At 46.3% G+C, this 12443-nt stretch overlaps 1 protein-coding gene across 11 annotated transcripts in view; it reads right to left on the bottom strand.

Annotated features, from left to right (window-relative positions):
• Window positions 1-12443, bottom strand: part of HIVEP3 (HIVEP zinc finger 3) — a 215353-nt gene that overhangs the window by 80114 nt on the left and 122796 nt on the right. For 9 of the 11 annotated variants that reach the window (XM_085208590.1, XM_085208593.1, XM_085208587.1 and 6 more), the window contains one exon: window positions 143-237. The exons of the other annotated variants lie outside the window; for them this stretch is intronic. The gene's annotated coding sequence lies outside the window, so the exon portion shown is untranslated. The remainder of the gene's footprint in view (window positions 1-142; window positions 238-12443) is intronic. 11 annotated transcript variants of the gene reach the window in all.

Genomic DNA, 12443 nt, shown 5'->3' with positions numbered 1-12443 from the left:
ATCTCATCATCCCATGGAGCCTTGTTGCTTTTTGTACCTCTTACAGGGCACGTACAGTGCTGGACATGGGTGTTCTGGGGACTGTCCAGCACAATTCACTGTTATCAGAATGGGTTGCAATGATGGAACATGGTATGCTTACTAAAAGTGCGGCTGATACCAGGCTGGGACGGGCTGCAAGTACTTCGGAAGCCAGGATTAGGATTCAAAATGGTCTTGGTAAGGAGTAGAAATGGTCTGGAAAAAAAAATAAAGAGAAAAAAGAAAAAAGACAATTCAGGAATGACGGGTGAACAGTACCAAAGGCAGGAATAATCAATGACAAGTCACAGGGGAAATAACTAGCAACCTGCAAGGATCTCTATTATTATTTTATTTATTTATTTATTTTTAGGAGAAGGATCTCAGGATTCCAGAACCAGAGTTGGATGCTATTGGGTTGCTGCTGTATGACCAAGCATCCCTCTGCCATGCACAGAGAGGGACACTGCTCACCATACACACAGAGGGAAGCACTGTGGAAGTCCTGATACCAGACACTGCATCTCAATAGAATTTGTAAAGAAAGTCCCAACGTGGACAGCAAGAATGATGAGAGGCCACGAAAGCACAGACTGAGAGTGGTGCAATCTGAAAAAGACTCTTGGGAAATATTAAAGTGTGCTCTACAGAGGTCTTGCTTGAATATCCACAAATGCCTCGCTTGTGGCTGTACGCAATAGGATATCACACTACTCACACCTTTGAACAAACCTGCCTTCCCACACAGCATGCAAAATATTTGTTCACAGGTGAAAGCCTGCAACATGAGTGCCAAAAGCCCTAATTACTCCTGAGGAGGAGTAACCTGCACAGAATGAGATGGGGCTGGAGGGAGGGGTTGGGTTGTGGATGCAAGCACTTCTAGCAGTTGTTCTGTACCTCCCACAACCTGACAGGCTGCTCACCTGCAAGGGGCTTCCTACTGTCATGTTGCTCCTCTACCACTCAGGCACCCTTAGTTACAAAGAACCACCAAAATGGCATGGGCATAACAAATGGCCTCGTGCCTTGCTGATGCATAAACATTTAAACAGGTCTGTGACAAGCTGAGGCTTCAGCTTCTATCCCAGTTCAGCTGGGGAGCATCCTATGAAACAGGCAAGTTTTCACTGAAAAAACGCATCAATCTTAACTGGGAGGCATCTGCCCCATCTGGGTTGTGAACACAGAATATCAGATTAAAAGGAAAAAGGGAAAAAATGCAGCAGTCCAGACACTTGAGATAAAGTAGCTTTTATCACCCTCTCTAACGAGGCCACGTGCTTTCTATCTCCAGGCAATGACACTGTGCGAGCAGTTTGAACACAAATTAAAAATTCATATCCCTTGCTGTGCCAGGGGAGGGTCAGGGCTCCGGTGCCCTTCCCCTGCTTCTGGAAGATGGTGGCACTGCCATCAGTGCTGGGAGGTCAGTGCTCCAGCTGCCCCACGGCAGGTGCCTTTATGCAGGGAAGGGCCTTGCTTTTGTGTTAAATAAATGCTTGTAAAACCTAGGGGGGAAAAAAAAAGCCTGCAAATATGAAAAAAAAAATCTCTATTTGAGGTTGAAAGCGACTTTGTAAATCGTACAACTGCTCCTGAGATGTCTGCAAACCTCCTTTGCAATGGCTCGCGGCCATTACCAGTCACTGAGCGCTGCTTTCTGACAGAGCTGAAGCTCTGCGTTGCTGCTGGTGGGACAACTCCTCTCCTCAGCAGTGCTGCAGACACACAGGTCACGATGCTGCCCATTAAATAAGAAACTGAAAGCACCTCGGGTCTCTGTGCAGCAGCACCGAACAAGAACCAGCGATGCTCTACTTCTCAGGGGTGATGCAGCTCTGAGTTGGTGGATTTCTGTTGCTGCTATTCCTCTGCTCAGAGGAAAAACTTAATATTAAAAAAATCCACCATTTCTGTGCTATTTCACCCAGCTGACAGGAAAGAGCTGGAAAGAACCATTGCTTCTTAGCTTAATTACATCCGATGCTTCTGAGGGTGAGGGAAAAGAGTACTTCATGAGCCAAAACCAAAATGTTAATATATTATACTGCAGCAAGAACACAGCAACTTCAAAGCTTCCCCTCCCTACACCCTGAAGTGTGAAATCAGGGATTTTTCCCCCCAGTAATGCTTTTTGCTCATTTCCTGCCTGGCTCCATACTCTTCTAACAATGAATCAGGGCTAATTAACATCAGTGTCAAGATAAAGATCATGTCTAACGAGGACTTTCTTGTCATCTTGTAGGGAATTAAACTAATGATGGGCTGACCACACTGCTGACTTGGGTTAACACCCTCCACCCGTGGGGAGGTGGTGATCCCAGGAGAAACCAGTTTGCCCCTGAGCACAAATCCCTGCTTTGGGGAAATGCAGACCATCTCCCCAGGCTGGTTCTTTGTTTTCCACATACCTTTTATAAATCCATCCTCACCATTTATTTTCACATTCCTAGGGGAGAAGCAAGAAGTCATATAACAGTCTGAAGCTATGGTCTGAAGTAAGTGAGATACACTTCTAGCAAAAGATCCTGCAAGCCACCAGCAAGGAGAAATAAATCAAAAATAAGTCCAGCAATGTATGGAGTTCGGAAATCAGTGATAAGCAGCTGAGAAGAAACTTTCTCTGGATTCCCCTCCAAATATAAACTTCTGGCCTTACTTGATTCCATATTCTCGTAGGTCATAGAATCACCTTGGAACCATGCAAAGGCCGGGTTGGAAGGGACCATAAAGGTCATAGAACCATGGAATGGTTGGGTTGGAAGGGACCATAAAGATCATAGAACCATGGAATGGTTGGGTTGGAAGGGACCACAAAGGTCATAGAACCATGGAATGGCTGGGTTGGAAGGGACCTTGATTCAGGTCACTCATCAACTGAACCATGAACTTTCAGGTACACCGTATGACCAAGATAACTAGAAGGACTTGTCTTTCTCATCCACAGGGCTACTGGTGTCCATATCAAGTGTGTTCAAGGAAAAGGTGGTGTGAAAGGGCTGGATACACTCTCTAGAGGAGACACAGACAGCTTAGTCTTCAAAGCTAGTGCTGCTATAGCCATGGCTTCACTTGAAGACCCATGGGAAATCATCAGCCCACCCTCTTTGCTCAGGTTTTGTGTACACACATAAAATGCAGTGTTCTCAAAAGAAATCTTTTGCTGTCAAGCATGACATAGTGTCTACAGAAGTTCCTCCAGCTATTCAGTCATCCTTCACTCAGCCTTATCAACAACACGAAAATGATTCATGTGGCACATCTCTGGTGCTTGTTGGTTTTATTTGACTTCAGTATGGTGCTTTAGAAGTTTTTCAAGGCATTAAAAAGCATGACCATTGCTTTCATCATAAAAGATGAACAAAGAAGCAAAGAGAGGCACGTGCATGCACTTTTTGACACTTCTGCAGAGCAAAAGCACTCTGCTGAACCAAAGGAAGTGAGGTGAGACTATGAACTGAGATTGAACCAGCAGTTCACGGGACTTGAGACAAAAATCAGTGATAGGAAAGAGGGTAAAAACTAAAACATTCTCCTTGCAGACCTTTGGTCTGCATCACACAGCTAGTTATTGCGAGTAAAAACAATATGATGGCCAAACTCCTGTCCTAGGCTCAGTAGGCTAAAAGACCCTTGCCTAATTTTGGTCAAGAAAAACACATCTCTGCATTGTACGTGCTGAAATGCCACAATAGGTTCATCTCGCTGGTCAAGAAGCTCCCACATATTTGCAATTGCTGCACGCTACTGCTCACGTTCTTTAACCTTCCCATCTGAAGGACAACCAAAAAGCATAACCTTCAGCACTGCACTCAGGGCTGATAGGCATTTTTCTATTCCACTCATGTCACAGAGCCTATTTGTAGAGAGCACAGCGGGGCTGGTTAGCTGGTTGTTGTTTTTTTTTTAATTTTCCCTTATGACAGAGAAAAAAGTAACAATTTTCTTCTGTGCACAGAAGTTCTGCTGTACTTTGCTGGATGACACACCAAAGAACCACAACTGCACAACCCAGGAGACAAACGGCTGATGTAAACGGAAAACAGTGCAGCAAAAGGAAGTCTTTCTGTAAGGCAATTACTTTGTTCTTTCAGGGGCTTTTTTTTTTTTTTTTTTTTTTTGGGTGTCTTCTTTCCATAGAAAGTTTCCACTACTGTTATTTAAATGAAACTTGCATGTATTTTTGGCCTCAAACCTATCAGTTTGCATAGCAGGAGCTCTGCTAAAAGATAGAGAAACAACACAGAACTGTGCACAGTTCCAGGTTCCCAGATCAGAAACCTAGAGAAAACACGAGGAATTCCCAAAAACCATCATCAAGTCATTTTCTTAAACCTGGAAAAGAGCTCAGTGTCTCATATAGCAAAGCCACTGGAGATGCTTTAGGGGAAGACACAGCTGCAAGAATGTGAGAAGTGCAAAGGTCCCTGCACAGGCACACAAGCCTTCATGGGATGGGACAAAGCCAAGCAAGGGTAGAAATGAATAAATAGTGGGAAAACTCTGCATCAAGAGTCATTCCATCACCTGGAATCTCTCAAGGCTGGACGAAGCTCCCTGCACTGCTGGGTTGGAAATGCTGCTCATCTCCACCACCATCTCCACTGTGGGCTCCAGTAGACTCAGACATAAGGAAAAAGGGAGCACAGCATGGGGCAGAGCTTCAGATCTGGTAATCACTCCAAGTGATTTGAGGATGTTGCTTGTCCCTTCGAGTGCAGGTGGCTGCATATGAAAGCAGCTTTTGCTTCCTGGCGCTGCACGGCAATGCACTGGCAGCGTGCAAAGCACGGCCTTGCTGCACAAGCCTTGCAATCCACTTTGCAGCCGCCAAAAGGGGTTAAATAACACAGAGAGCACGGGTTTCTGGTGGAAAAATGACTCACAGGAAGGATGGCAACAATGCACTGCTATGAAATATTAAACATAATAGGTCTCACAGCCCCGGAATGAGAGAATAAGAAACAAGGTAAGTGGACCTGTGTCTTTCTCCCGGTTCTCAAAGTCACTAATGGCCCTCTGGGTTTCTGAACAGATGTACTGCAGGTACCACATTTTATTCACTGCAAATTATTGCCTGGCATTTAATTAAAATTTTATTGTAGTGATTCCCATCAGCTCTCTCCACAGCACCAAATAGACTGAAGAGAAAAGTGGTTCTTCGGAGTTGACGAGCCCAGTTCATCAATAAAATGCCATAGATCCGAAAGAGGGGGGCAAAAAAAGTGTGTGGTGAGAGGTTTGGTTAATTTAAGGCTTTTCCCTGCATGGGAGCCCTGTGGGGCCTTTCCTGGCACCAGTGTCTCATCAGAACCAGCTGAAGACCAGCCATGGATCATGCTGTTTGGTTTGGCTCATTGGAGTAATGCAGGATTCCTTTAGGAAAGAAGGATGCAGAGTTCCTATAAATGGAAGGGATGAAGAAAATCTGTCATGAGAGTATGGACACAGTGATCCTCAATCTATGAGCCAAGCAACACAGCCAAGGAAGGAAACATCTATAAAGCTGATGCTCCATAGCATCAGACTATCTGGTTTGGGACACTATCCCAGAAATCTCACTGTCCCACCACCAGTTGAGGTCATTCTTGATCCTTCAAAAGAGTGGTAAAGAGGCCAAAACCAAGACCAAACATTCTTAGCTGCCCATGCAATTAGAAAAAAAACAAAAAAAAAACTGCACTCCTGGCACCTGCAAACATCTGCTGGAAGCTCTGAAGCAGCAAAAGCAGTTTCCATGCCAAACTGTGAGGGATCGGGGACTGCTAAGAAAAACAGAGGCAACTCCTCTCTGTCCACAGTCACCATGAAATGGAGGAAAAAGAGACTTACAGCATCCAGCACCAAGGCCAGGATGGATTAACACCATCACCTGCCCTACAGCTCACAGCACTGGGAGAAACTCAGCTCTTTGGGCTTAAAACAAAGAAGCTCTGATGGCAGCACCTCTCTGGAGTCCGAGGGGTTAACATGCAGCAAAGCTCTGCTCCGACCAAAGCTGCAAACCCCCCTCCAGAACTATCTGGTGATGCTTTTCCTCCCCACACGACTACTCTGGGAAGGCAAGGGAGACAGAACGAGAATGATGGATGCAAAAATTAAAAGCTCAATTAATAATTAATTGATGAGGTCATCAAATTGGACGGATCTGTCCATTTTGCTTTCTCTGCTCTCCTGTTAAGCAGACCAATGGTGGGTGAAGTGCTCCTGGAAGGACCATCATTCCTGCACACCGCTACACGACGCTGTCCTGGGTGCCATATAATCAATAGTAATAAATCTCTGCTGACTGCCATAAAGACTTCAGGAGCGTTAAGCAAACAGAATGCCTCCAGAGATCCCAAAATAAAGTGAGAGGAGGGTTTGAGTAACTTATTAAGGTAATCATTAAAATGCATGCTTGTAAAACATCAAATATGTATAGCACAGACAAAACCTCCTTTCCTCTTTCCGGTATCAGCCCCTCCACAAACAAGAGTGAAAAAGAACACTCTTAAACACCACCAATAAAACACAGCACAGGAGAGCTAGCAAGCCGTGTCTGCCCACCACAACCCTTTCTCTTCCCCCTATACATGCACATTTCCTCTGAGTTTTGCTTTCAATGATAAGCTCCCTGAAGCCATGAAAACGGAGCCAGTTTTTCTGATGTGTGCAATTTCTGGCATGGTTTTGTTTGTGAATAAGTGGTAAATGAGAATGACCACGAGTGCTGAGACTAGAAGAGGTTTGTCCCGTGGTCGATGTATTTATTGCAAGGCTTGTAGCATCCTCCAGAGGTGGGCTGCTGAACCAGGTGACCTCATGATGTGTCCCATGCAGCAGAGGCATAATCCAGCCTCTAGACTGGGTCAGAGGGATAACAGCCCACTGGGATGTGAAAACAGAGGAGAAGTATGATCTGATCCCCAAATCCTGACCCTAGGAATAGGCTGGAGGTGGCTCAATGCCACCAGCACTGGGTCCATTCCAGCCCCTGAGTAAAGGGAGCCCTTATGAAACCCGTATCACAGCCACTTGCTTAATGCATTTCTCCCTAGAAGTACTTACAGAGTTTCCTTGAAGAACCCCCAAGCATAACAGTTTCCACAGTGATTACAGAAAAAGCAGCAGTGCCAGAAATAACACTGCTAAATGGAAAACATCCCCTGCACTCCTCTCGCACACGCACACACCCATGGAGCACGGCGAGACGATTCCTCGTGGCGGCCGATACTGCCCTGGGCAAATGCAAACAGAGAAGGGAATTGACTCGAAATATCACTTTCTGATGGCACACTGAGTGCCCTCACACATGCAACAGCGTGCCCTTGAGTTGCAGTATAATCCGTGACCATATTCCACGTGGAATCCATGACCATATTCATCGCTTCCCAGCTACGACACTGAAAATACTTTGCCTAGATGGCCATCTTGGATGCCACGCAAAGCAGTGAATATCAGGGTTTATCTAACCTCTCTGTTGTCAGCACTCACACTCATTCATGCTCTGCCCTCTGTCCTTTCAGAGAGAAGGGAAGGGAAGAGGGAAAGTGAACAGCATCCAGCTTTGATTCTCTGATGTGTTCTGTGCTTGAAATGGACACATCCACAGTCAGAAGCTCCCAGGACAAACTCAACCCAGCAAGCCTCATCTCAGTTTGGCAGGAATGGGATTTGAGGATTTCTGTTACTGCACATACTTGATTGCCTTCATTTCTGCCTTTACACCTGTTTAGTTAGTAAAATTTAAATGCTGCTTTAACATTTTGGCATACCATTTCCTATCTGCCAAATAATTCTGATTCATGTAAATACGAACACAAAGTATTTCCTAACATTGCACAAAGCCCCACCGGTGGATGACAGATCAAGACATGAAGGTAGCAGACCATGTCTATGGCAATGAATTACAGGCAGAATCAAAAAGCAGCTATATTCCACGGAGACCATAAGGCAACCAACACCTCATCTGGGACTTTCCCTTCGCTTCTTTAAAGACCCCAAACCTGCATAATGCATATTAAAACCAACACTGCAGGCTTTTTCTTCAGCAGAAAAACAGCACAGCGCTGCCTTAGGGTTACGAAGAAAAGTTTGGTTTGGCAATTATGGTTTCAGCCTTCCACACTTTGTTCCTTCTGAACGCAAACAATGCCATTTGATGCAAGGTTGGAGAAGGCAGCAAGGCATTGATTTTAATGAATGCTCCCCAAAATGCACTGGAACAGGTTGCCCAAGGAGGCTGTGGATGCCCCATCCCTGCAGACATTCAAGGCCAGGCTGGATGTGGCTCTGGGCAGCCTGGGCTGCTGGTTGGTGACCTGCACACAGCAGGGGTTGGAACTGGATGAGCACCGTGGGCCTTTGCAACCCAGGCCATTCTATGATTCTGTGAATAAATAATTACCTGTGTGATGGCACCAACCAGCACAGTGCACTCATGGGCAGCCAGTCGTTACCACTGGGTGCTCCCAAGCTGGAGCTCCCTTATGTGTTGGTCTGCTCATAGAGCACAAAGAAGATCCACAGCCATTGGATCCCATTTTGGCAGATTCTGGAGTTCTGCTGTGCCATCAGTGCTGAAAAGCAACGGTTTATTCAGTGCCCTTGAACCATAATGGTGAATCTCCACCATAATGTGTTTTCAGAGTTATTTGTAGCCACTCACAGCAGCATGAAACACTCAGAATATTATTAGAAATAGTGTCCATTTACTTCTACTTAGCATTTTTCACACTGGTGGAAAAAACTCTGTGGCACTTTACAAACTGCTGCGGATGGAGTGTGGCAACGATCCTGGGAGGGAGGGAGAATATTTTTAACCCCATTTTACAGAAGTGGGAACCGAGGCACAAACTTTTCCACAAAGAGATATTGGCCAGAAACGCTTGTGAATTCTTGCAGGACCCCTTCCAGCAGAGATCCTCTCTTCCAGAAGAACCGTGAGCTTCTTCCAAGCTACAGTGGTCGCACTGTTGTGCCCCAGCCAATTTTCTCATGTAAACACAGTGGTGAAATGGTGGGCAGAGTAGTTTCTCTATGGGTTTTGTTAATATTAGCCTGAGAAAATCATGAAGGAAATACCTAAGCACAGCACGCAGGTTTGGGGGAGGTAATTAAACACACAGGTTGACTTCCCTTTCAACCCAGAAAACTTAATGTTCTGCATCTATCTATAAAGCTATTTTTGTACTTGGTTCAGGCCTGACCTTCCACTGCACTGTTTTGTCCAGAAGTCAAACACTTCACATCTTCAAAGTGAAGCCAGTTTTGTTTCAAGCACAACCAACACTCTATTTACTTCTTTAAAACAAGCAAAAGCCCATCAGATTTCTGGTCAGTTTGAACACACACAGAGAGGCTTTATCCTGCCCTACTCTGATGTCCCCTACAGAAGTCTCCCAGTTTGGACCAATACTTGAGTCAGGAGACTTCACTAATTCACCTGAAGAAATCCCTTCAATATTTCCACTTTTGCCAAAAGGAATCACTGCCAGCAGCCCTTCCAAGGAGAACCGCTCTAGAAACACCATGCAGTGCTCAACCTCCTGGAGGCTGCATCTCTGTAAGGACCAGGCATCGCCTCCATCCTTCAGTGTCCATCCTCCTGAAGGCTGCATCCTTCCTCATGCCAAGCCATCTGATTACCCTTAACTTGCTCCTTTCCAAGTGTCAGCTTTTTCATGAAACTTTCAGATGCTGTACTAAGGGACATGGTCTAGTGGAGAAATATTGGTGGTAGGCAGACTGGATGATCTTGGAGGTTTTTTCCAACCTTGGAAATTCTATGATTCTAACACCTGGTGTAGCCATAAACCCTTCAAGGGGCTTTACAATACGGTGGCAGTAGGATGGCACCTGCAAATTACTGTCCCATCCCCAACTCACAGCTCAGCCCACAGAGCATCCTGCAGCTGCTCAAGTGCTACAGATGGTGGGGGCTATTCCAGTGCTTATTGAAATGTGCGAATCTTGTTCGGGTTTTTGGTGTTTTTTTTTTACTTATTTCTATTCACCTCATGTTAGCTACATTTTCAGTTTTTCTACATTTTTAATTGACATTAGTTAATGCCCCAGAGGGGAACAAACCCAGGAAAACTGAATATGGTGCAGGAGGAAACACAGGAAACCCGTGGGCAGCTATTTAAAGACCCAGCGATGCCTCATGGAAAACTCTGAAACACATCCAGGCAGTGACAAACCCTGCAGCTTTGGGTCAGAGGCTCTTGGGGTCCCCAGTGCTCCCAGACAGCACACAGTGGAGCTGACCCTCTTCTCTACACAGCCATAAGACGAGGGGTCCTCCTAAATCCCATGAAAGCCCCCAGGACCATTCAAATACAATTAGTGAGCCCTGTATCCTATCACAGATAGCAACCACTGGATCACCTTCACTAGATCATATGGCTGGAGGCTCACACCATAGCTGCCAGCAGCAACACAGACCTATAAAGCATCCAATTCACTTCTTACCTTCGTACTGCACTTTTGGGAAGCACGTGCACGATCAAGCCTTTGGCTTATCAGCCTTTAACCCCAAGGGCATGCCCTACACCCAGCTGGGAACATAATGAGTTCACAATACACCACCACCTGGGTCCCTCCACCAAAGCAAGCAGCACCCACATTTGCTGTGGCACTGCCCATAGAAGAGATTACCAAGAGAATAATCACACGCCCCAAGGTGAAGAAGGCTGCTCCACGTCTCCATGAGACCCACCAGTAATTCCTATGAAGAGTGACAGCAGGTGGTTATACAATTAAAGGTTGTGTCTACTTTGGGACCTTTGAGTTCTACAAAGTAGTAAACTTCAGGAGAGGCCATCTGAGCAAGGCAGTAGTTGGATTTCCATCTGGAGCACAGCAATAAAGACTTCAGGGAACTATGACACTTTAACTGGGTTTGCTGGGAAAAGGGCCAGGCTTAATTTTTTGGGATTCTCTTGAGATTTCCCCTCTAAACTGAACCACCAAATGAGGGATCAGCAAACCCCTCCAGGTCTCAACGCATCCGAGAGCAATGCTGCCGCAGGAACCTAAATCCCAGCTCTGAATGCAGCTGGATCCAGCCAAGTTCTGACACGCATCACCTTCCTGCCTAAAATCTGCAGGTCTCATAGTAAAGCAGAGCAAAATAACAGAAACCTCAAAGCCTCCCAGTGCTGCAAAGCCTAAATAATGGTTTAATGAACAGATGACCCTCCAAAGTCCAAGGGAGGAGCAAGGGAAGGGTGGGATAAATGGTGTGGGAAAGACGACTTGGGACCTGGAGACCTCCTGAAACTGAAAATCTCATTAGCACAAAAAAAGAATTTCTATCATCAAGGTACAATAAGGCTTCCCACCACGCTGGAAGTGCTGGAAGGGCTGTGCAAAGGAAGGAAGGCAAGGTAGGGGATAACAAAGGTTTATTGCATGTTAACTTTCACCAAATGCTTTTTGAGTGACTGAATAATCCCCTTTAACGCAGGCCCTCCCCACGCAGTGCTTCCTTTGATGCTCATTAAAAGGTTCACCTTATGCAGGATATGGAAAGGATTAAAAAAAATAATAATATTAAATCCCCTCTCTGATTACTGCGCCAATTATAGAAACCGAGATCCCAGCTCAGCATGCAAAGCCAGCTTGGGGGAGACCCCGTCCTGCATGCCAGCAGTGCCTGCTGCAGCACAGGGAGCAGCATGGAGGAACAGCCGATGGGTTGAAGGGGAAGGTGGAAGGATGCAGCAGTGCAATGGGCAGGATGGAAAACAGCAGAAATGCTTGCCCTGCACCCCCACTGGCTGCAGGTCCCTGCAGGGCTATAAGGATCTCCTACCAAGCCGCCTTCTTAAACTCAGAGACAATGCCGTAAAAAGTATATTTTAAATAACTAACTTTCCAGAGCTTTTTTTTTTCCTTTTTCCCTCCTAAGTTTGAAGCCCGTGCCAAGAAACTAAATGCTCCAAAGCACTGCTGCAGAAATGGCAACTGCTGAAACACTTCTTGCATTCACCACATGCAGCCGGACGTGGCCAGGAGGCAGTGGCAGCCTCAGCAACCAGGGGACCTGGGGAAAAGAGGCAGAAGGAGCCTCCCAACGTGGCTGGGAGTTCCCAGATACCCCTCGGTAATCCCCTAGAGCCCAGGGACAGCAGTGCTTCCCCAGCCCAGCGCATTTCCCTGCTAGAGCAACCCAGGGCAGCTGGTCCCTGCGGCTCGGGAAGTGCTGCTCCCAACAGTGCTTTCGTTGTCAGCTTCTGAATAAATATTGTTTTCGAAACTGTTTCTCAGGGGACTCACCCCAAGGAGTCCCCACATCCGCTCACAGCCACTGCAGGGCGAGCGCTGCCCCACTCCGACGGCTGCTGGGAAGAGCTGGCTGCAAGCCTGAGGTCCTCATGGAGAAATGGGGGTTAAAGTGCTCAGAGCGAATGCGGTCCTTTCCTGGTGCTCCA

The sequence above is a fragment of the Meleagris gallopavo genome, chromosome 25 (genome assembly GCF_905368555.1).
Source record: "Meleagris gallopavo chromosome 25, MGAL_WU_HG_1.1, whole genome shotgun sequence".
NCBI classification, from domain to species: Eukaryota; Metazoa; Chordata; class Aves; order Galliformes; family Phasianidae; genus Meleagris; species Meleagris gallopavo.
The sequence above is the reverse complement of the archived record's forward strand: the minus strand, read 5'-3'. Positions and strand labels throughout refer to the sequence as shown.